Source organism: Talpa occidentalis, unplaced genomic scaffold (assembly GCF_014898055.3).
Source record: "Talpa occidentalis isolate TD23 unplaced genomic scaffold, MPIMG_talOcc4v2.1 talOcc4.9, whole genome shotgun sequence".
NCBI classification, from domain to species: domain Eukaryota; kingdom Metazoa; phylum Chordata; class Mammalia; order Eulipotyphla; family Talpidae; genus Talpa; species Talpa occidentalis.
The window spans coordinates 41,762,104-41,788,497 of record NW_023605305.1 but is presented as its reverse complement, the minus strand read 5'-3'; the positions used below and the strand labels follow the sequence as shown (position 1 = coordinate 41,788,497).

The 26,394-nt window shown below is 36.9% G+C and overlaps 1 protein-coding gene across 4 annotated transcripts in view; it reads right to left on the bottom strand.

Annotated features, from left to right (window-relative positions):
• Window positions 1-26,394, bottom strand: part of DDAH1 (dimethylarginine dimethylaminohydrolase 1) — a 123,196-nt gene that overhangs the window by 73,372 nt on the left and 23,430 nt on the right. For 2 of the 4 annotated variants that reach the window (XM_054690964.1, XM_054690963.1), the window contains exons 1-2: window positions 5,514-5,588; window positions 4,620-4,721 (exon numbers count right to left, since the gene is read on the bottom strand). The exons of the other annotated variants lie outside the window; for them this stretch is intronic. The gene's annotated coding sequence lies outside the window, so the exon portion shown is untranslated. Of the gene's footprint in view, window positions 1-4,619; window positions 4,722-5,513; window positions 5,589-26,394 lie in introns of those variants that run through there. 4 annotated transcript variants of the gene reach the window in all.

Below are 26,394 nucleotides of genomic sequence, written 5' to 3'. Positions count from 1 at the left end.
TTTAGGATTTTGCCCTTTTTAAAGACGATGTAGAAAGAAGCCTCAGTGTGCTTGAAAAATCTCTTAGCAACTGTGAGTGGAGCTGGCCAACAATGGATGATTCATCGATTTAGCTTGAGTGTGCAGGAATGTCTGCCAAAAGGTCTGAATAAACTCACATTGCTAGACACTATGGTAAAATGTACTCTGACCTCTTTTAAAACTCTATCAGGGCGGAAAGTTAAACTGCGGCTTTCCAGAAATTCACTGACATCTGGAAATCCACTTGGTTATAAAATACTGCTTTTATAATAATCGATAGATTTTATTAGATTATCATTTTCACCTAATTAGACAACAGTTGCTACTAATTGGAGATTTTCAAGGGAACGCCACTGTGTTTTTAAGCACCAAAAATAATGGTTGCTGCTTCAATTTAAATATCAAAGGGTTTTTTTGAAACCTAACCTGAAAGAACTGATTGTTAGTTTTTTGGAATATTGACCCACAGATTATGTAAGATTACCCTAAACAATAAATTAGACACCAGAACTTGGTAAATATTATGCAACACATACCCCAAGTCTGTCTGCTTATGCATATATGTAGCTATTATACCAGAATATCCTGTCTTATGTTTACATAAAATTCAAGAGTTCAGCTCTTTTGTTTACATCTCTCATTTGTCTCCACACCTTTTTTTAGGAGTATTATTTCTCTTTTTTCAGGTGTATTATTTCCAGTACTCCAGCTCTGGAAGACAATGCACATGGAAATTAAATTGTTCATTTGAACTATTGAAAGTCAGGTCCAAATTTACAATACAGTTTTTAGTTTAAAATTGGGTATTACATCCATGGCACTACTTCACCAATCACAACTTCAGTAGCAATATAAATAATTCATGAAACTAAATACTTCTTTCCCAGTGTTGGACAAAAACACACTTTCCAATTTCTTTTGCTCTTGACAAACATAAGCACATAACAAGGAATTTTATCCCTTGAAAGAGCTTTGCTTTTGGCTGTTTTACTTCTTCCTTCCCCTTTTCTGTTTCCGCTCATCCTTATCTCCTGCTCCCTCGCTTTCTTCTTTCTTGCATTTTTGGGGCAAAATATTCAAATGATAAAGATCAATTGAAAGATCCTCCCTCTATTTCTGGTCTTTCCCTAAGAGGAAACCTCTGTTTTTAATTTGGAGTATTCTCTTTCATACTATTTTCTGGACATTTATATAACTACATAAATATCAAACATATAGTTTTGATTTGTGTTTTTTCTGTTTACTGTATTGCCACATATTGTTCTATAAATTACTTTTTCTTTTAAAAAAGCATTTCTTTAAATCTTTGTATAGCTGTACATATATATCTACTTCATTAACAAATTTGCTAAAAAGTATTTCATAATATATACCTTGCTTCCTGAAAAGAGATGAATTGTACACATTCATTCATTAAAACAGAATGCAACAGAAGTCTGCAAAAGTGCAAGTTAAGTGTGGATATTGAGTTTAAATTTTTATTTACTTTGCTGTTGACAATTCTACATATCTGACAGTGGTAGAAACAAATGAATGGGCTTTTTACACTGGCCCATTTACACCAACCAGTTAAAACAGAGTAGTAGAGTAGAAAGGATAGAGATCTTGCAAGACAGGGTCATGTTTAACTGGGGGATCACCACAGGTGTCAAGAGATCCTGATGGGGAACTGAGCTGTGCTGATTATCATGCTGAGCTGTCACTATGTCTTTCACGTTCAGACCCCAGCCCTTAGCAAAATGACTGCTCAGTATACATCTGTCTACATCCAGATGCCAGGACAGCAGACAATTAATTCTATTGAGCCCTATGGGGAAAAGTTGAATAAAACCCACATGGTACCTGCCTTCATGGAATAGCCTAACTCTAAATATTGCCCAATTTCATCCCTTCCTCTCCTTTCTCATAGTCACTGGATGTCATGACACTCAGTTTTTCTGGTGTAAACTATTCCTGGAGGCCCTAAGTCATTTCCCTGAGTCCAGTGTTTTGACTTTCTAATCTACAGCAGAGCTATAACCAAATGGCAAGATCTGATCACATTATTGCCCTAATGAAACATCTTCATTATTTTCTATTAAGCTATAAAACAGGACAGAGCATAAGCATCTCAGCTTAGCATTCATATTCTAACTTAATTTTTCTCCTGTTACTTTTAGCTCTAGTCACATCAAACTTCCTACTACTCTTTAGAGGACCTCTGTCACACCTGTATGCCTTTCACATATTGCCTAAAATATATTTTGACTCTCTCCACCTTGATACTTTATTCATCATTCTAAATCCAGGTCAAACACTGTCTGTTTTTGGAAGGATTTCCTAACTTTCATAGTACTCTCTAACCCAAGCAGATTGTATTCTCCTCTAGAATAGTATTTCAGGATGTTTTAGCATGATTGTACTGCATCTATGAGCTTCTAATCCATTTATAAAATACTACTTACTAGTTAAAACTAATTTTGAGGATCAAATTTTTAATCAAGTATTTTTAATAGTTTCAATCAAAATTTAAGCTGTTTTGAACCACTGCTCCACTAGCCGTCATCCCTACTTGAGATGTTGGGCTAAAAATTGTACTAAAAGACATCTATGAAAAAAAAAATAGATCTAAAGAAATTTCCTTAAAATTAATGCTTATCTCCTTATGAGAAAGGGAAAATGAGATTGAAACTGAGCATTTTTAGGCTTAGGTACTGAATATGATTTAGTTCAGAAAATGTGATTTGAATATATTTTTAAAGAAATTTTTGCAGTCCCAGGCGTATTTTGAGCTTTTAAAATTTCATAATTAAGTCTTTGTTTCTCTGGTGGAACACCAAAGCATATAAACCAATGAGAAATATCACCTTATTTCTAATATAACAAACTTGGGGGACTATGAACCAAAAAGAAGCAGGAATTCTGATGAGGGAGAGAGATATCATATAGACACAGTCATTATCAAAGTGAGGCTAGACTGTTGTGAAGAGTACTATTCATCCATGGGACTGAGATGATATTTTGAGATCCAATCCTATCCAACCATATTCTTCATAGGTCCTCTGGCTGGGACACAAATTTGTCAATCTTGGGCTAACCCACAAGTTATCACTGTATCACAAAAACCACTGTAATAACACGTGACATGTGTGAAAATACTCAGTCACCCTCATCTAGAAATAGGCCAATAACAGTTTGACAGAGATACAGGAGCCTGAGAAATAGAAATACATTATTATGGATTGTCTGAATTAAATTTTTATACAGCTTTTTATAATAGAATTATTGCCTAAAGAAAAGTAGACTTCTGGTTTTTTTTGTTCTTTAATTTCTTTTTTTTGGCCTGGTTTAAAAAATAATTACCTTCACCAAATAGTTACAGCAGCTAGAATCAAAATTAAACATCTGGAACAACTGCAATAAGTAGCCTAGAGTAAGATTTAAAAAATAAACTGCAAGTATTAAGGTCAGTTAAGACACAGAGAAAATTTATATAGCTGGAAAAACAATTAAAATGAAAAAGGAACTGCTTTAAGTAGAATGTGACTTTGTCTGACAAAGTAAATGTAGATCCTGATGGGGGACTGAGCTGTGCTGATTATCAGGCTGAGCTGTCACTATGTCTTTCATGTTCAGACCCCAGCCCTTAGCAAAATGGCTGTTCAGTACACATCTGTCTACATCCAGATGCCAGGACAGCAGACAATTAATTCTATTGAGCCCTAAAGATAAAGACTAAGAAAGAGACATCTGCAGTTCCTGATAGCTGCCATGATGACAACTGCTGAGCCATTTGAGGGTAAACGTTGTGTTTCACTATCATTCTGAAGCTCCCCATGGAGACTGCTGCTGACGAATCCTTAGAACTATACAGGTCATGCTGACTTCTGCTCTCACAGGGAGAAATCTTAAGAAACCAGAGAAAGATCAGCTAACACCTCTGCCTCAGCACTAAAGAGGCCAATCAATAGCTGGAAAAGGACTTAGAATGGGATGAAAGCAGAACCATCAACCCACCCAGGTCTGGAAGAATTTTCTACACTGATATCATCAGGGCTTCCTTCTAAATTATCCTGCCAATGTAGAATGTACTTATAGAATTGAGGAGAGCAAGAGGCACTGGATTGATTTTTAAATTCCTATACATTCCAAATTCTAGGCATAGTGCCCGTGGTAGGAAATAGAATACATTTTAAAAATTAATTTAAAACATTTTGTTTTAAGGTCTGAGATTGTCTTTCATTTACTATAAACATTTTTTATAATTCAACTCTGACAACAAGAATTTATTGAGTGTGGAGTCTTCTCTACCATGCTAGACACGCTAATGCTGTTTGTAGGGGTATCTGTGATACAAAGTAACACAGAGGTAATCAGTTTGCTTTTGAGATTCAATTAATTTTACCTTTTGGATTTCCTATCAATCATTTCCTCTGATTCTCTAGCTTGAGCCTCATAACAAAGCAGTGTCCTCTGACTCAGGGCAAGACTGCTTTCTTATAACCAGGCTCTTAGACATTATTGACTCTGCTTTTGCATAGTTATTTATCCTATCTTGTTCACTATCAATTGGTAACTTGCAGTTCAAAAGCTCTTTCTTGGTTCCCTCTTAATCCTACCTCTTTCCAGCCTCATCACGTTGAGGGCATCAGCTGATGATCCTTCTGCCATCAGCTGGAGGGAAATGAAGTGCATGGAGATGACATTCTTTCTTTTTATTCCTGGGAAAGCACAAAATTGGATCTCTATGGGATGATTCTTTTTAAGAAGAGCACAAAGAGTGAACACATATACAATAATTTACAGAAAGGTTATTTTGTGAATGTACTCTATGAAAAGAGCACACTCTAACACTGTAGAAATATGTGGCTGGAATAAGATGTAAAATAAATTTGTCATTATGAGTACTTTGGAAGAAGAATTAATAAACTTAAAGTAATTTAAAAAATCCATATTATACAATTTACATATCAGCTTGCCACATGATTATTACCATTATTAAGTTACAATTAATTTTGATGGCATCAAAGAAAATCAGTGCCCTTTTAAACACTGAATGGAATCTCTGATAACCAGGAAGCAAAGGAAATGTACTTATAGTTTTACCATATAAGGACACTAGATCTCAGTTTCATGAACCTGTGCCTTTGCACATATTTTTTGCAGCTGCTGATATACTTTTGAGCCAAAGCTGAGCTTTGAAAGTTTGGATTCCTGTGTGTTGTGATAATCAGCTGGGGTTTGGAAATACCTTTAAAAAGTCTAATGCTCTGGCACTTTAACAAGGCTTCTGAAAAAACAATTTAACATCTGGAATCAAGTATTTCGTGGAAGTCCAAGACCAACAGAGCAAAGAACATTTCTTTCAGTAACAGTTCAAATGTGGTACTTCCCTCTCTTCATCAAACAAATGGGTTTATTTTACAAAGATTCTGAGGTGGTTTATAATAAGTAAAAACATGGAATAGAAGTCAGGTGTAGAAAACAGGGTGCTCCAGATAGTTATCACTTACAGTCTTTCCCAAATATACTCCTTTATTCTTTCAGATCATCTTCTACTCTAAAACTCAATTCTGAAAGAAAAAAAAAAGTACATCAGTCATTTAGCCTTTCTAAGAAACTGCTTATGAGGATGTGTGAAAAATCTATAGAGTTCATCTTTCACTTTTTCTACTTGCTTCAGAAAAGGGCAAAGACAATGACTGAGTGCATATATTTCTTATGTCTCTGGGCAGCCAGGTAACTCAGATCAAAAGCAAAAAGTGGTGCTTATTTCTACTGAATGTTTACCAATTCTCTACAGAGCTTTAGATATTGTTTAAACTAACACATTAAAAGGTGTTCCCTACTAAAGGAATAATAAATGGCATCAGTGAATACTATTAACATGTATCACACACTGTGTGTTAACTTCCAAAATGATTATTTTCATTTTCTTTTATGATTAATAATGAGTACTGTGATACAGAACTGGGATGCAGGCAAACAGAACAATAAAATAGAATGAGAGAACCCTGAAAGAGACCCACACATAAATGACTCATTACAAAAAGGGCCTGGTAGCTCAGCAGGTAAAGAAAGCAGAGACCATTAGGGACACAACCAGAAGAGTTAGTTCCTACCACCTGGGGGAAAATTAATAGAAAAAGATTGAATCCTATCCTCATACAATATATAAGAATATATTCCAAATGAAAGTAAGATCTTAAAGTGAAAGGCAAAAATCTAAAGTTTTTATTTTTATTTATTATTTTTTAAAAGACTTAATTTATTTGTTTTTGCATATAAGAGCTGGGATGTATAGGCCAGAGGTCAGGGGTATGTGTGTGAGAGGACTCACCAGAGACAGAGTGGGGAACATAACAGGCAGACTGACTGAAATGCACTGCTAAGGGAAACAGCAGACAAGACAGGAGAGGTCTGCTGCACCATGTGTTTGCTCCCTGGCCAGAGATCGAACTTGTGCTGCAGTGGCAGCGGATAGCTTAAAAGTGCTGATACTTAACTCCCTGCACCACCAGGGAGGCCCCCAAAATCTGAAGTTTTTTAAAGACACTGGAAGAAAAAGTATCTTACCACATTAAAATTAGGAGCTTCTGTTTATCAGAAAGTACCATAGCATTAAAAAGGTAAGTCACAAACTTAAAGACAATATTTGGAAAGCATATAACAAAGGATGTTTCCAGAATGTATAAGGAACTCTTTTGAAAAAGAACAACCCAATCAAAGGATGGGTAATTGATAACTACAGACATCTCAAAGACATAGAAGAGGGAATCAACACTGTCTGAGACACGGGAGGTACTCAAACAGGACTTGTTTTATGAATTAAACTACAAATGGCCCATAACTGTTTTTAAAGATATCCAGCTTCACTAGTAATCAGGGAAACAAAAATGAAAATCATAATGTGCTGGAGACCCGCTCCAGCAGAACGTCATGTCAGGAGTCCCTGAAAGGAGAGGACGGTGTCGGCAAAAACTTGGGGGGCTGAGGAGAAGTGGAGTGAGGCAGACACAGACACGCTCTCTGGTGCAAGTATTTCTGCTGAGGGTCTCAGCGGGTCTTTATTTATACAGTAAGGCAAGCAGTGAGATGACATCAGCATACCCGCTCCAGCAATAATGTGATCCCATTTCATATTGACTACACTGGAAGAGACTAAAATCAAATAATCCTAATTGTTGGAGGGGATGCTATGGGATGGGTTTTTTCATCCATTGCATGTGGAAACATAAACAAGAATTTTTTTTTTGAAAAAATTTTGGTGTTGGGCCTCCCTGGTGGCATAAGGGATTAAGACGCAAACTATGAAGCTGTCTGCAGCCTCTGCAGCAGTTTGATCCCCAGCCAGCCAGGGAGAAACTCACATGGTGCAGCAGACCTCTCCCGACTTGCCTGCTGCTCCCCTCAGCAGTGTATTTCAGTTAATCTGCCCGTTGTGTTCCCCACTCTGTCTCTGGTGAATCCTCTCACCCCCTACACCTCTGGCTTGTACCTCAGCTCTTGTATGCATAAATAAATAAATCTTTAAAAAAACCATTTTGGTGTTAATTAATATGGCTGAAAAAACATGTATCTTATAACCCAGCTCTTCTCTCAGGTATCTGAAAGAATCTCTTGCACATATGTCTGGGAGACATGGTTCAGACTTTACTTGCAGAACTGCACCTAACAACAAAAAGCCAGCCACAACTCAAATGTAAATGAGCAGTAGAATGGGTGAATGAATTGGATATATTCATACACTGGAATTCATGACACAAAGCAAAAGTAGCCACACACACACACACACACACAAAAAAAAAAAAAAAACAAAGTATGATTCTACGAAGTTCAAAGGTAGACAAAATTAAGTATAATTTTGGAGAAAATTAAGTGTGATTAAATTATTAAAAAAAACAAGGGAATAAGTTAACATGAAATGCAGAATAACAGTTGTCTCTCTAGATAGCTAGGTAATGCAGGTCGAGTGCAAAAAGAAGTGATTATATTTACTGAATGCTTTTAATTTTTTACAGAGTTTTAGATATTGTTTGGGGAAGAGTTGTAATTGAGGAGGGGCAAGTTATATCTGAATCCTAGCAATTGAATGACCGCACATAAACTATATCATGAACATCTTATTAAAACAAATTAATTCTCTAATTTATCTATGTTGATAGTCAGACTTTTGAGTTTTGTTTCTAGTAGGATATATTTGCATAAAATTTACTTCAAGCTATGATATGAAAAAACAATAACTTTTTGGAATTTTTTTACTATAAGAAAGCCAATCATGTCATCACAGTTTTTATGTTATTGTGACTTTGGTTTCCTTCTATAAATAGTTTATTAATTTGATTTTGTGCAGCAAAGAAATGTCCATGAAGTTAATAACATATTCCCAAATTATATTTATTTTAAAACAGATAGTCTTCAATTTCTGCAAGAGTTCAGAATGGTGTGATCAGATCTAGAGAGGACCCACACACCTGAACTGGTGTTGTTAGCCAAGGTCCTCTCTGTAGCTTTTATTGGACCATCTTCCTACAGGTAAACACCATGTAAGGTGCATTGATTCTATTTTATTTTCAGGCAAACTGTTTTTGTGGATGAAACCCGCCAACTGCAAAATAATTAAAATCTCCAGGGAAAAATATCTGATTTTAATCAAAGGGGCTGTGGAGGCACTTGGAGAGGAAATTGAGGTCTCCCCAGCCAACCCAGCAGGGATGGAAGGTTGTGTGGAGTACTACATGCAGCCTGGAGCTGGCTTTAGCCAAGGACAAGGTACCTATTGGCCAAGGGCTGATCAGTCTTCTGCTGGGTGATGGTTGGGAGGTGAGGGAAGCCAGTGCTGAAGTCAAGTGGCCCATTCACAGAGATGCAAGTGGGTTCCCATCCCTTCTACCATGCCATTTACCATGCCCAACATTACCACTTGCAGGTCCTTCAAAAGTTGACAGGTCTTCTCCTCATCATGGGATACCTAACAACTTAGTCAACTGAGGAGTCCAATCACATTTTGTGAAAATTTAAGTAAACAGGGTCCTTTGAAGAAAACTGGGGTTAGATTATGAATTCCGTTTCATTCTAGAGCAACCTTAAAGTCTAAGCAAGATTCCTCTTCATCAACCTTCTTATACATAAGTCACCCTATAAATTGTAGCATCTAAAAGAATAAAACCATCTTTAACTGTCATCTATGCCCCCTACATGACATCTATTTTACTTATTTGCACTATAGAAGTCATATCTTTCATGAATTTAAGAGCAAATTTAGGAAATGTACTGTACTGTGTGCAATATAATTGCTAAATACTCCAATTTGAAAACTAATAAAAAACAAAAAATTCATGTCAAGCTGAGATCTTTAAAAAAACGGTCTTACATCTGCAGAGGTGAAATCCTGTAGTATCCCTGAAATGCATAGCACTGTAAAACAATATTATCACAATAAAATATTATCACAATAAAACAAAACTACAAAAAGATTATTTCAATTCAATTACAATAAAAAATAAAAGATGCTCTTAAATATTGTCTTTGAAAGTTAAGTACTAAGTGTATTTATACACTACATACCATTCTACTAATGATTACAAATAATGGTTTGCTTTGCGGAAAGACTGTAGGAAATGGTGGCAAAAGATAAGCTTTCAAAGAATTTGATTAGGATAGGTATAATGACCCAATCTACAGCACTCTTTGAAAACACAAGGGTAAGAGACTGAAAACAGCAGCTTCATCTCTTTGAACCTCATTTGTTATTAAGCTTTCCGCTAATGCAGGCAGATAAGACCCAAGACCAAACACAAAAACACATATTTGATCAGCAAGAGGCTTATCTCAACAACTGGACCTACTCTGTTTAAAAAAAAAAAAAAAAAAAGTCTGAGAGAAGCAGTTTCCCTTTTTGTCTTAATTCAGAGTCTCTCTTCGCTGTGAAAAAAAGTGAAAACACAAAAGGTTAATTTCCTTCTGTCCCATTGAGAAAAACCAATAAACTCCAAAAAATGAGATATTTATGAAGTTCCTTAAAAAAAATCTCATTTTATATGGCTTTCATTACATAATTTGACACATCTGGGGTTTATAATTTATAGGAACTGAAAGTGAAAGACCACTAAGTTTGGTTAGCAATCCGGGAATTTTATGACCTAAAATCTGGTGGAACACAATTTATAGACCAAAACCAGGTGGAGGTCTCGCATTTCACAGAGATTTAATATTTCATGTACATATTTTAGTTAAATGCTCAAGTTTTCAGAGAAGTCAACAACAGTTTTTATCTTTCAGGTTCTCACTCAAGCAGAGTATAAAATCCTAGCATTTCTTCAGATGTTGGAAAAGTTCTTTTCGGTGTTCAGAAATGCTGTAGTTGCCATTTTCAAGCCCCATAGGGCCCAGACTTTCTTGGCCATTTAGGTTGGTTTCCGGTTCAGGAGGTTGAAGCGCTGGGCCTGCCATTGTACATACTGTGCGTCGGTTCCTACCTCATAAGGAAGGTCAGAGGTGGGTAAAGCTAGTTCATAGGCCAGGACAGCAGATCTGATCTCCCCAATTTGGTTCTTTCTGTCTTTCCTCTCTACATATATGGATTAATAGTTGGGTGGATGGCTGCTTAACAAAAGGGAAAATGTCTTTCTTTCATATTTCAGTCTGAAAATGCTAAATTTTCCCCTTCTGAGAAAATCAGTGAGGCATAATCTGTAAACAATTGGTGGAAAATTTCACAGGGGAATTTTCTAGAAACCAAGATCTAGACATGTGGCATACATGTTCTCTTTTCCTTGGGAAAGCCATCATAGTTGGAGAAGTATTGCTGCCTTGCACAACTCCAGGAGAGACCATGCACATGGAATTTCATATGATTTATGTTTCCCAGAATTGTGCAATATAGTAACCCTTAAGACAACAGCAATAAGGTCTGGGTAAAAATTAAAAAAAAAAAAAGAAAAACCTTCGTTTTTAGGTGAGTTTTAGATTTACAGTAAAATTGTGCAGCTACTACAGATGGTTCCCATAGGTAACTTAGCAATTCCCCCTGTAATTACCTTACATGTTACATTTGTTACCATGTACTGGTACATTGCTCATGAAATAATACTGGTACAGGTTTAATAACTAACATCGATACTTTATTTTTTTAATTTAAAATTTTTTTACATCATTGTTCATTTTTAAAAAATATTTGCTTCCCCCCACCCCCTCAGGTGTAGTCCCCATAGAATTTCCTTCCCCAGTGCACCTGTGCACCGTCACCTTAGTCCCCTGTGCTCCTCCCTCCCTCCCTCCCTCCCTCCCTCCCTCCCTCCCTCCCTCCCTCTGATTCCTCTCCCTCCTCCTCCTCTCCAGTATGTCTCTGATTTATAATTGTCTGTTTCTGCTTTGTTGTGTTTTATACTGTTACTATTTTTTTGCACTGATGTCTTATTTGGTTCCCCTATATTCCTGCTATAAGTGAAACCATCCGATATTTTCTTTTTCCTTCTGGCATATTTCACTAGAATTATGTTAGAAGCATAATTGCTTCTAGCTCCATCCACATTGCTGCGAATGGCATGGGTTTACTAACACTGGTACTTTATTCGGATTTTAACCCAATATTCTTTCTCTGTTTCAGGATCCCATCCAGGAACCCACATTGCATGTAGACTTTGTCTTTCTAGGTTCCTCTTGGTTGTGACAATTTTCCAGACTTTCCTTGTTCATGGTGACCTGGACAGTTTTGAGGAGCACTGGTCAGTTATTGTGTAAAATGCATTTCAATTTGGATTTGCCTGATGTTTATCTCATGATTGGATTTGGCTTACAGCTTTTGGAGAGGACCACAGAGATAAAGCACCATTCTCATCACAGCATATCAAGAGTACATACCATCAACATAACCTATCATAGTTGATGGTGACCTTGATCACCTGGGGTGAGACAATTTGTAGGTTTCTTTTACTGTAACACTGCCCATTTTCATATTGTACCCTTGGGAAGGAGTCACTACGTACAATTACACTTAAGATGTGGGGAGTTTTGCTCTCTTGCTCTCTCTCTGCTCGAGGGCTAAGTATCTATAAAAATTGTTTGCAATTCCTCTGCATAAGAAATTTGTCTTCGCCCATGTGTATTTACTTATTCAGTCATTTATTTTTATCAGTATGAACTCAAGGATATTTATTTTATAACTTGGGTTATAATCCAATAGTACTTTATTGACTTTGTTTCTCAAATTGTTCCATCTTCAGCCACAGGGAACTCTTTCAATTGACTCTTATTCCATTGACATACTTCATCATTGTGTGTGTGTGTGTGTGTGTGTGTGTGTATTCTGTAGGTATGTCTATACTTTCTGGCACTATAAGATGGTCCAGGTTCATTTTGTAACTTCTGCATCTAGTCCTAGAGTCACCTACTTCTACAAGGAGTCCTAGTTTCTTTTATTGGAAAATGGTTACTAGAAACCAAGATCTAGGCAGGGTTAGGTAAACTTGTTGCTGCTGGGTGTTGTTACTTTTAGCCCTTCTCAGTGGATAGACCAAGAAATATATTTGCATATATTAATTCATGTCTGTACACATACATAAATATTTATATATGTAAACATCTATATTTATATTAAACTAAACATAAATTCATACTGATATCTCTGGCTCTATTGAACAGGAATCATTCTGGTTGATCTGTAAACTTTCACTCCGATGTGAAGTCTAGTGTCCACCATTTGTCATCCATTTACTTAATTGTGCAACTCCAGGATACAATTCAGAGTTATTGACCTGAATCTCTAAAGGAAACAACTTTATCAACTATCATAGAGTGTTGATGTACTATTCCTTCAGCTTTTAATGGCATAGGTTATTCTTAGGTCAGCAGTTTTCCACCCTACCCTTCTCAGTGAGGTTGTTTCATACCTTGTAATACAGTTAGATTATTTAAAAAATCACATTCTTTCCATCCTGGGATTCCATTTCCCTAAGTGATTTTTTTTTTTAAGTTTTCATACATTAAGGCTTACTTTTTGTGTTACAAAGTTCCACAGGTTTTGACAAATGCACTGTGATATATATTAGTTTTGTAAAATTAGTTTTACTGCCCCATAAAAATCCCATGTGCTTCATAATTTCTATTCTCCTTTCTCTCTGATCTCCTGACAAACACTCTGATCCTACTGCTGTCACTATGGTTTTCTTTTTTCCACAATGTGATTTAATTGAAATAATACAGAATAGGGTCTTTTCAGATTGACTTCTTTTAACTTACCCATATACATTTAATTCATGCAAAAGTTTCATGTCTTTTCGTAGCTTTATAGCTCATTTCCTCTTATGGCTGATGATATGTACTTTATGTGGATGTAACACAATTTCCTCATTCCTCTGTCTTCAGTTTGGAGTAATTATGAATAAAGATGCCATGCGCATTCCCAGGCCGGTTTTTGTGTAGACAAGTTAGTTGGGAAAACACCTAGGAGCATGATTGTTGGATTGCATGGCAAAATCATATTTAGCTTTGAAAGAAACTGCCAGAATGGGAGTGCCATTCTGCATTCCTGTCAGGGAAGAGTGAGAGTCCCTGATGTTCTACATCCTGGCCAGCAATTGGTATTGTCAGTGCTTTGGTTTTAGCCATTCCAATAGGTAGGTGGTGGCATATTGTTTGCAATTCCTTAACAACAAATGATGCTGAGCATCTCATCATGTTTATTTGCCAACTGTATATTTTCAGCAGTGAGGAGTCTGTTTAGACCTTTTGCCCACTTTTTAATTGGGTTATTTGTTTTCTCACTGTTGAGTTTCAAATATTCTTTGTATAATTTGGACACAAGCCCTTTATCAGAGTATGTTTTAGAAATATTTTCTCCTAGTCTGTGGCTTGCTTTTCATTCTCTTAACAGTTTCTTTCAGAGCAAAAGTTTTTAATTTTAATAAAGTGCTGTTACCACATTTTTCTTTCATGGATCATACTTTGGGTGTTATATCTAAAAACTTGTTGCCAAACCCAAGCTCGCTTATATTTTCTTCAAGAAGCGTTACAGTGTTGCATTTTCAATGTAGGCCCATAATCCATTTTGAGTTAGGTTCAGAGTTTTACCTATGGTCATGCAGTTGTTCCAGCTCCATTTGTTGAAAAGATTACCCTTTCTCTATTGAATGGTGTTATGGACTAAACTGTGTCCCTCCAAGAATTCCTCCAAAAATTGAAGCTCTTGCTCCAGTGTGGTGGTATTAGGAGATGTGGTCTTTGAAGTTTAGATGAGGTTATTGAGGGTGGGGTCCTCATAATGGGATTAGTGCCCCTATAACAAGAGATACCAGAAAGCTTACCCTCCCTCCCACCCCAACAGACTCTGAAGAAAGGCATGCAAGCATGAGAAGGCAGGAAGCCAGGAAGATAGGCTTTACCAGAACTCAATCATGCTGGCACCTGGATCTCACATTTCTAGCCTCTAGGACTGTGGGAAAATAAATGTGTGTTGTTTAAATCACCTATGGTATTTTGTTATGACAGCCCAAGTAGACTAAGACAGATGGCTTTTGCTCCCTTGCCAAAGATCAGTTGACTATATTTGTGTGAGTCTATTTCTGAGCTTCCTGGTCAGTTCCATCGATCTGTTTCTATTCTTTCACCAATATTATGCTGATTTCATTACTTTAGCTTTATATTAATTCTTGAAATCAGTTGTTGGGAGTCTTCCAACTTTGTTCTTATTCAGTATTGATTGAGTATTCTAGGCTTCCTGCGTTTCCACATATTATTAAAATTTTTTAATTAATCTTTTAATAGAAGTATCATTGCAGTTGAACATTACATGAGTTTTAGGTGTTCACTGTTGAGAGTCAATATGGATATATACTAGATTAAGTTAACTGCTAAAAGTCCTTCGCCATACCAATGTCACCTTTACCTACCTGCTTTTCTTTTTTTCTTTTTTTAAAGATTTATTTATTTATGCATACAAGAGCTGGGGTACAGGCCAGAGGTGTGGAGGGTGAGAGAATTCACCAGAGACAGAGTGGGGAACAGAACAGGCAGATTGACTGAAATACACTGCTGAGGGGAGCAGCATGCGAGTCAGGAGAGGTCTGCTGTGCCATGTGGGTTGCTCCCTGGCCAGATGGGAATTGAAATCATGCTGCAGTGGCTGCGGACAGCTTCATAGGTTGCAACTTAACCCCTTGTGGCACCAGGGAGGCCCACCTACCTGCTTTTCAATATATATTTTTAGAATCAGTTTGTTGGTAAGTGCAAAATAGTTTGCTAGATTTTTTACCAGGAACACATTAAATCTGTAGCTCTAACAGAGAATAATTTACATCTTACTACTCAGTCTTCCAATCTACAAATTTGAAATCTCTCAGTTAGGGCTTCTTGATAGTTTTCATCAGAATTTTGTAGTTCTCACATATAGATCTTGTACATGTTTTGTTAGGCTTGTATCTAGGTTTTCCTTCCTTCCTCCCTCCCTCCCCACTCCTCTTCCCCTCCATTCCATCCTTCCTTTTGCACTTTTGGTGCTATTTTAAATGGCATATATACATGTACATATATATACACACATATATACATATTAATTTTAATTTCAAATTCAAATTTTCACTGCTGGTATATAGGCAAGTAATTGACTTAAGTATATTAACATTGTGCCCTGATATTTTGCAGCACATCCTTATTAATTCCAGAAGATTTCGACTTAGTTTTGGCTTTTGGTCAATTTGGGGGCATTTTCCTATGTTTTCAATCTTGTCATCTATGGGCAAAGGACAATTTTATTCCTGAACATACTACTCTGTGTATCTTTTTTCCTCCCTTTCTTGTCTTATTGCACTAGCTAGGACTTCCAGTAATACAAAGGGGAATAGTAATAATGAAAGAGAATATCTTCACCTTGTTTCTGATCTTAGGAGGAAAACACCAAGTTTGTTACCAATGAGTACATGTAACTGCAGGGATTGTTTTGTTTTGTTTTGATACATATTCTTTAAGTTGAGGAAGTTCCCCTCCATCTTTGCTGAGAATTTGTATAGTGAATGAGTGCTGGATTTTGTCAAATGTTCTCTATTTATTAATATGTGCATGATTTTCCTTCCTTAGCCTGTTCATGTGGTAGGTCACAATGAATGATTTTCAAAGGCTGAATCAACTCTGCTTACCTGAAATGAACAGTAAATGCCACATGATCATGGTCATGAATTAAATGTTAATTTGTTGCCTAAGCAATTGCAATGGCTTTTTTGGTAGCTCCTCTTCAAACAGTGCCAGCAATGCCTGGTACACAAGATGCTAACTTCTCATAATCAGGTAACTAGCTGCCAGTTTGCTCAAAAAAAGTCTGTTAATTTAATTTTGAATATCAATAAATTACCTGAGATTGCAAAAATGTTGGAAAACATTAGATTTTTCTATGTACACCCAAGTGGACTAAAACTTGTAAATCTCATTATGGATTCAGTTCAATTTTATTGTCACACAGCTGAAGAAAATAAGGCTCAGAGAAGCTGAGTAACTTCCTTAAGATCATAGTGTTAGCAATGGGTTCCATTTCATTTTTAATTGACGAAAAGTATGTGTTTGGTGTGTTCACACATAAAACAGAATAGAAGTATCTGACTCTCATTTAAACTCAGGGCCTCCCTGGTGGCGCAAGGGATTAAGACACAACCTATGAAGCTATCCACAGCTACTGCAGCACAAATTCGATGCCTGGCCAGTGAGCTACCCACATGGCGCAGCAGACCTTCTGTCTTACCCGCTGCTCCCCTCAACAGTGTATTTCAGTGGATCTGCCTGTTCTGTTCCCCACTCTATCTCTGATGAATCCTCTCACCCCCCACACCTCTGGACTGTACCCCAGTTCTTGTATGCATAAATAAATCTTAAAAAAATAAATAAACTGAACTCAGCTCCACAGCAGAAAGGAAGTTCATCAGTTTTGTGGTTCTGATGTTTATAAACTGAGCTTAGAAAAAAAAAGTGGAAGAGACCATGGAAAAACAAGCTAGAGAAGAGGGCACTATATACTACGGCATGCCTAAAAATCTGTTCACTTTCTAACACTTTTTACATGGAGCTTCAGATTTCTAGCTGCCAAGGAGCCTGCTCAGAAGAAGCAACCTAGTTATGGAACTTTGTTTGGGGTTTTCATTCCAACTGGTTCATATGGTAACTTGGATTTCAGCAAGACTTTTACAGCTGTGAGCTCTATATAGAAATGGCATGTGCAAAATGCTTCTGTCTTGCCAGTCCATGCAGGCCAGCTCAACGGGACAGACTGGAATAGCCATCTATCTTCTTACATGATCGTTAAACTTGTGTGTTTACATGACTGTTTGTTAACTGCTCTTAGAAAACAAACAAATATACATGGTGTAAATATTTGTTTCTCTCTGAGAATATGACAAAAGTAAGAGTAAGAAAAAGTAGAAGGAATACAAAATGTCACAATAGGGGATCCTGAGCTTTTTTCTTCCTTCTGCACCATTTCCCACAAACATTAACTATTCCCACAAATACCCTAGGTAAGGGAGGTGACAGAAAAGGCTCTGGTTCTTTGGATGGCAAGTGTCTCTCCAACAGTGAGATCTAAACAAAGGCAGGAGAAGTATATTCAAGGAGATGGGCTTGACCTTTATACTCATGGTACCAACCTATACCTCAATCCATTAGCGCAAGTTAAAGACTGCTATGGAAATCAGATGTTAAACAACTATGTTAACTGCTACTGCCACTAAGTTGTCTTTCCATATTAAGAATCCAAGTAGCTAGTGTCACCCAAGATTCTTCAAGTTACCCTTCTGTCTTTCCAGACTTCTTAGGATCAAGGTTCAGGAAAGGGATCTTATTTTCTGGGTAGAGGTTTGCTTAGGGATAAACGCTACTCAAGAAGGGTATGGTTGTTGCCAGGTCAGTGAATGGACATCTGAGAAGGCAGTGGGTATGGTCTGTTCCCAGCAACTTCCTGCGCCAGACTCAAGACAAGTAACTCCAGACAACACAAACAGCCAGCAGCCTGCCTGGACAGCAAAGATAGCAGGATGATCAAGCAATTTAGCTCCAGAGGGTTAGGACTCTACTGGGCTATGATTTTCTAAGTGAACACTTCTCCTATTGAAAATGTATGATAAAAGATGAGAAAGAATGTGCAGCCACAATGCTAAAGATAGCAACATGGGGAAGTGAAACATGCAGAGAAGGCTACTACTGGAAGTCCACAGTGATAGTCAAGAAGGTTAGGAAGCTTGATGTGGGGGTGAGGTGGGTAGGAAGAGAAGGAATAGAGGGACAGGAGGTTTCTGAAACTTGCTAAGGACAGCTAGGATAGATCTATATGTCAAGGCTCTGGGTAAATATCTCACCTTCCTTGTCTGATAGTTGAAAAGACAAAAGTTCCTGGACTGAAGTAAACTAGGCTATTCCTTAAGCCAAAATCCTCCTCGGTATTGACTAACTAGGAAATCATTCCTCTCTCCCTCCTTTTTTTTTTTTTTTTTTTAAAAAAAGCTCTAGAATAGTATTTAAAAACATTTCCATATGCCTTCCCTTGTGCAGTAACATGCTTGACCCTATTAGGGCATCTCTTGATCTGTTGCTGGGTAAGCAGCACCTCCATCCTGGTAAAGTTTTGAGGCATAGTCAATCTTCTTCACATACATTTATTTATAGCCTCATAAAGTGAGCAGAAGAGTCAAGATAGGTGAGATAAATAGTCTCAAAGTGCCTCTCCATTTCTCACACACGAGGCAACTTTTGGGATCAATATAGGAGGCGGGACTCTCAGAGGATGATATACTTTCTCACAACTCAGGTGCTTGGTCTGAGCTATCACCCCAGCGAGTACTATCTCTGTTAACTCAAATATGATGACCTTTGTAGTTAAATATTTTGTTCACACCTAGGTACAACAAAAAGCATGTCTGAAAGAGCCTCAGGAAATATGAGGTGACTTTGCAGAATTAGAACGTTTTGAAAGGACTGCATGAGATGTAGTCACATTTCCAAGGTCCGTGTCCTTCTGTGTCCTCTCCTAGACTGTGAACTCCTTGAGGGAAGAGGTCTGGCTTTGTTGAGTCCAGGAATGTGCATGAAAAAAGGTTTGACATACCTAGATTGAGAATCACCAAATAGGGAACTCCTTGAGGATGTGGCCTCTCCATTTGCCATTTTCCTTTAGCTGTAGGCTGAGAGATGAAGCAGGCCCCCACTAACCTATGCTAAATTGAGGAGAAGACTCCCCACTATCCCTCCAAAAGCCATGATTCTGAGATTTCTAAGCAACACAGAGACAATACAAATTCTGTTGTCATAGATGTTTCTAAATATAGTCAAATCTATTTTACTTTTGTGTGGATTATTCATGGCCAATATTTATTCCCAGTGGATTCCATCCTGCCTGGAATGATGAAAGAACACCACATTCCTTAATGGCACAATTGAATTGTACTCAGGAAATGTGGTTATTTTGATATTATTGTAAACTAAACATAATTAAAAATATGAATCTTCCCATGAACATATCACATGACATACTCCAGAAACAAATACAAATGAATTTTAGTTTCCTTCATGATTTGGTTTATCTAGTCCACCTTCCATTAGCTAATTCAAATGTTTACTATTTAAGATATCTACAAAATCACCAGAAGTTTTTATTTTTTAACTCTGTTACTTTAGCATCTTGAAAGCACAGTATGATGAATGCAAATTACAGGCATGAACTAATGAAGACTTGGACTGACTCCCACAAACCCAAAACAACAAAATGACACTCCAGTCCTGATACTGCTCCATTTAGTTTGGGTTTAAATTTACTGGTTCAGAAAAGATGACTCCAAAATATGAAATCTACTCTGTGACACTAATATTTACTCAGTGCGATAACAATCTATGTAACGAAAGTGGCTTTGGACCAGGTTGTATGGATATATACGGTATTCAATTATTTTTGTTTTGTTTTGTTTCTGCTTTTGTTTTTAAGGTCCCACTGGGTGATTTTTAATGGGAGGGTAGAAGGCCAAGAAGAGCTGTAATTAGGAAGTAAAACATCAAGGTCCTGGCAAGGAACCTGAACTGGCAGATTCAAAGGAAAGGAGTAGTGTGGGTTTGAGTTCTGCTGGGGGGAGTGCTGGGGGCTTCCTTCTTCACTTCTGCATATGAAATCTACCTTCCTCAATGATGTGCATCAAGTATTTGGTTGACATCTGTAGCGATTCCTGCCCTTACTGCTAAATAACATGGCAACTGAAATAATATACCTCTAGTACGCAGTCTAAGAACGCCATTAGAATTTTCTGGAGAAGGCTAATTAATACACAAAATTATAAGGAATTTCACAGATATTATTGTTAATCCAATAATACACAAAAATACACATAAAAACCAGGCAAATAATACCCTTGTACTAATACTTAAAGCTAGAAAAAAATTAAATGAAGATTTTAGAATAGCAAACTTCCACATTTTGTACCATTCTTTAATAATAATATCATTAAAATCATCCATGTTCTTTCATAAAAACTATGCCATCAAATTAACAACTATTTTATGCAATCTAAATGTATTATTTATAGTCCAAGCCAGGGAATTACTAGGGAAAACTGAAGAGCAAAATTAAATATTTTATTATTTGTGATTTAATTAAAATTTATATAGAATATTTAAATGCTTTTGATATTTGATTTTGATTTTGTAAAAATAGAAGCATATGTAAGCCTCAAATAATTATTTGTCAGTTACTTAGATCAAATAGAATTTAAATAGAACAATTCAATACTTTTGTACATCACATTTATAATTAAAAATCAAGTTAAGAGATGATGTTAAGGTATAAAATGTAATTAAAGGGATTGACTTTTACCTTTGTGACTCCTTTCCCAAATTTACACTTAAACTAATTCACTACTTCTTATCTAAATGGCACATATAAATGACTTGTCTCCCTTTTCCTTTGTGGTTTATTATTATATGAGTTTTTCATTTAACAGACTAATCATTCGAGACTGTGTCTTGATATATCACCTTTTTAAAAGCAATTAATCAATTTCCCAGCCTCATTTTGAACAATGATTAATCAATTGCCCAGATTTGTGAATTCTCATTACATTAACTAAATTCTTATGTAAACTTGAGTCTGAAACTAGACTATGATTTTTTTTTAATTTTTACATCTACCCTTATATCACAGTTACTTGAATTATTATTGTATAATATTTTATATGTTATAATAAAAGAATTCATCTAACCAAACACTATTTCCCCTCTTCAAAAGTGTTCTTGGCTACTTGCATCCAATTACTCTTGAATGTAGAAAATTTTAACTCATTTGTCAAGGCAAAAATATTCTGTCAGGATTTGACTGAAACAATATTAGACATATAATCTTAATATTCATATGAAAGATTATTTAATATATAAACCTTGGGCCATGAAACAAACATTATCAGATGCAGAAGAAGTTATATAGTGTGTTATCTGATTACAATGAAATCAAACCTGAAAATTGGTAACAGAAAGATAATAGGAAAAGCTTCAAATTCTTGGAATCAACACACTCTAAAATAGTAGGTCTAAGAGGAAGTCTCAGGAAACCTGATACATACACTTAAAAGATTGAAAATAAAAATATGGGCCTCCCTGGTGGCTCGAGGGGTTAAGATACAACCTATAAAGTTGTCCACAGCCACTGCAGCACAAGTTCAATCCCCAGTCAGGGAGCTACCCACATGGCATAGCAGACCTCTCCTGACTTGCCTGCTGCTCCCCTCAGCAGTATATCTCAGTAGATCTGCCTGTTCTGTTTCCTACTCTGTCTCTAGTGAATCCTCTCACTCCCCACACCTCTGGCCTGTACCCCAGTTCTTGTATGCATAAATAAATAAATCTTTAAAAAAAAAGAAAAGAAAAATATAAAATACCAAAATCTGTGGGACACAGATAATAGTGCTAATAAGGAAAATTACAGTACCAAAGGCTTAGATTGGAAAAGGTGAAAAGCCTTAAATCAATAATCTAAGCATTTCCATCAAGAACAAAGAATGAGAAAAGTTCCCTGAGATCAAAGCAAATGGAAGAAAATAATAAAGAACAGAAAACAATGAAATTTAAAATAGTTAACAATAGAGAAAATTAATGTTACAAAAAGTTGACTCTTTGAGTCAATAAAATTGACAAATCTATAGCAAGACAGAAAAAAGAGAAGATATAAATTATCAATATCAAGAATGAAATGGGGGGTAGTAAAACAAACCCTGAATACAGAAAAGTATTAATAAGGAACTACCAAAGACAATTCTATATTCATAATTTGACAACTTAGATGCAGAGGAATGATTCCTTGAAAAACACAAACTAACACAATTCATTCAAGATGTATTTGATCATCTGAATAACCCCATAACGATTTAGGAAATTTAATTGGTAATTTTATAACTTTTAAGAAAGAACTCTTCCAGCCCAGATGGTTTCACTGGAGAGACTGCAAAATGTTTAAAGAAGATTTAACACAAATTTTACACAATAAAGACCATTTCCCAATTCATTTTAAGACCATTTCCCGCTTCATTTTATTAAGCTAGTATTACACCAATACCCAAAGGAAAGACAGACATTTGTGGTCACACACATGGAAGGGAGAAGGGAGGGGGAGGGGAGAGAGGTGGGTGGAGAGAGACAGAAAGAGAGACAGAAAGAACTATATCCCTTATAAATATAGACACAAGAATCCATAAGGAAATATTAGCAAGTAGAACAAAGAAACATAAAAAATTTATACACCATATGCATGCTGCCTTTTACAATATTCCCAAAATAAATCAACACAATCTAGCGTACTAACAGGCTGAAGAAGAAATCATACAACCATATCAATTAATACAGAAAAGAAGTTAAAAAATTCAATACCCACTCATGATAAACACATTCAAAAACATAAGAAAAGAGAAGAACCGCCTCAACTTGATAAAGATTACCATACAAACCTTACAGATAGCATTATGTTTAATGGTGAAAGACTGAATGCTTGGTTTCTTAGATCAGGAACAAAACAAGGATATTCACTGTCATTATTCCTATTCAACAGAGCACTATGCTCATGTTTTTATGTTTTTATTTCTCTGGGATAACTTTATTCAAACACACACACACACACAAACACACATCCCTAAAAGTAATAAAACGATCTTAAAAAATAAATACCCATTTCATCTCAGATGTCACCAATTCTAATAAGTCTTCCTGGACCTACTTATTTTATCTGGGGGTCCCAAACTCCATGTGCTGCATTTCTCACAATCACAGTTCTTATCACTGCTACAGTTATCTATTTTTCTTCCCACCCCTAACCCCAGTGGATTATGCTGTAGTGTCTAGCACACTGACTCATGAAATCTTTTATTATTGTTGGCTAGAAGACAACATGAGCTAAAGTCAAAAGAGAATTATCATCAGAACTTCAAGCATTATGAACTTTTGGGAGGTAAACTCATCTCATTGCCATGACTTTATAGTTAGCTGACAAGGTTTAGAATTTTGATTTTCACTGCTTCTATGTGGGAACTAATCTGGGAGTCTACCCTCTCCTTTCTTTCTTCAGGGCTCTGCACCCACCATGCTCCTAAATTTTAAAGACATTTCTTGCTTAGTGTACACCTTTTACTAGAGTTATTCTTTTCAGTTTCTCATAGTTTATCACCTCATTGAACTTTACACAAGTCCCCCACAGCCTCATTCATATAATGCTCCAGTAAACACAAGGCAATGGGAGGCAGTCTGGGTCCTTTTGGTTGCTCCATGGTCCCAGTGGACTGGAGGGCTGCTTATCAAATCCAATGCTTCCCATGAGTTCAATTCAAATGGCCCATTACAATGTGGTAACTAACACAAGGTCACTGAGCCTTGTGAGAGTTATGTTTTTTTTTAAAATTTATTTATGTTTATACAAGAACTGGGGTACAGGCCAGAGGCATGGGAGGGTGAAAGGATTCACCAGAGTCAGAGCAGGGAGCAGGACAGGGAGAGGGACCAAAATACACTGCTGAGGGGGAGCAGCGGGCACAACAGGAGAGGTCTGCTGCACCATGTGGGTAGCTCCCTGGCAGGCCAGGAATCGAACCTGCGCTAAGTCTGTGGACAGCTTCACAGCACTGTGCTCAATCTGCTGTGCCACCGGGGAGGCCTTGTGAGACTTATTTGATCCTTATGCAAATAAAAACTCTGCAAGTTTTCAGACTTCCATTTGGATTTTCTTATTATTATACCTATTACCTCACAATGCATCAGGGAAAAAATTATCTCAAAGCAATACCACTGGAAATATAGAGTATCCTCTAGCAAGTGGCATTTTCTCCACTAAAATCAAGGACTAGAGAGTCAGAAAGTCCAGTTTACAATTGAGTTTTCACCATGCACTTGTGTGTAATCTTTAGCAATTACTTAATCTCTCGAAACCCTGGTTTTGCTGCTTGTAAAATGTGAACATTAACACCTATCTCAGAGATTTAAGTGAGGTGAAACATCTCAGGTCCCTGACAAACAGTAAAAACTAGGCCACTAGGGCCTCCCCGGTGGCACAGCGGTTGAACGCTGGGTTGCGAAGCTGCCCGCAGCCTCTGCAGCGCCAGTTCAATCCCTGGCCACTGGCGAGGGTCCCACACAGTGCGCAGACCTCTCCTGCCGCCCACTGCTCCCCTCAGCAGTGTACTTCGTCAGGCTGCCTGCTCTGTTCTCCACTCTGACTCTGGTGATTCTCTCACCCTCCCGCACTTCTGAATGTACCCAGTGCTTGTATAAATAAATAAATCTTTTAAAAAAAAATTCTTAAAAAAAAAAAAACTAGGCCACTAATGATGGTCATAGTCAACTATGTCTGAACTCAGCCTCACAAACTAGCCCTGCAGTAAAGTAGCAGGATGGCTAGTGCAGGTTATTGAACCCTTGTGATAGCAAACACTGGAGACAGCTGCCTATTGGAATAAGACTGAGAGCTTAAGATCCACTGCTCACATATGATGAAGTGATTCAGAATCAGGAGTTAAAGATTATGTCTTCACTCCCCAAATCAAGTGTCATATTTTAAAAATCAGAAAATGTTTTTGGCTGGTGTCTTCAAAGACCATTATGAAATTTATATTAAAACAAGGTATAGAGTCATTAACACTCACATTGTAATTTCTGCAGCTGATTACCAGAACACAATAAAAATAAGACAATACAGACAAAACTACAATATTTCTTTTACATGACATAAGCAGCATTCCCTGTTATTTCTCAAAGTTTGAAGAAATTTTTAGTATTTAAATTTTATTTTCATAGACTTGACAAAAATATGACATCATTGTGAAAACCAATGAGGAAAATCCCTGCTGTCCTTACAACCCCTTCATTCTTCCTAGGACTGCAAACACCATGAATTAGGTGTTTGCCACACCAGAGCTAATATCTTTTATTAATGTCATTCATGTTGATTTAATATTTCAGGTAACATAAGAGTAATTCATACTAAAGTGGAAAATGAATGTTTTGACAGAAAAATCCTGGGAAAGCTATGGCATATTATTGATGAAAAAGCAAGAAATAAAAGCTATTATGCTTTTTAAAAACTATATCCTCATAAATTTTGTTGAGCTCATTTCCATTATTTTCCATGGTAAAGAATATTGAGCATCTGATGTTAATACAGTAACCTAAAAAGAAATGCAAAATACTGTTGTATAATAGAGGCATTTCTAATTTTTACTAAACCTTTTCCTAATCAAGACTGTGCTTTTTATGTTTAAGGTAAAGTCTGATTTTTTCCCTGAAGCTTGAGTCATATCTTCAATCTTCTTAAAAGTTCCAAACACTATCTTCTTTTGCTATTAGCCCCTCTCCTCTCTAACTTTCCAATATCCCTCTGAAACTGATGTAAAATAACCAGATTGCTTGGCCTCCCTGGTGACGCAGAGGGTTGACTGCAACGCTGTGAAGCTGGCCGTAGCCACTGCATGCGGGCTCGGTTCCTGGCCAGCCAGGGAGATACCCACATGGCGCAGCAGACCTTTCCTCTCTTGCCAGCGCCACTGCTCCCCTCAGCAGTGTATTTCAGCCAGCCTTCCTGTTCTGTTCCCCACTCTGTCTGGTGAATTCTCTCACCCTCCCACACTGCTGGCCTGTGCCCCAGTTCCTGTATAAATAAAATAAATCTTTAAAAAAAATAACCAGATTGCTTTGTGAACTGAGAGGGATCTAACCAATGGTGAGTAGCTGGGAAAGAACACTATATGGTTCCATGAATTGTCTCTTGAAACCAAGAAATTTATTTTTCATTCTGACCCTACATAGAAATTCTCTCAATAATTCTTGTCTTTGAAGAGGTTGAAGAATGTTATGTAAAACTATTCAAGCTTCAACTTTTCATCGGTCATAAAAACCCAGGGGCTTTGGGTT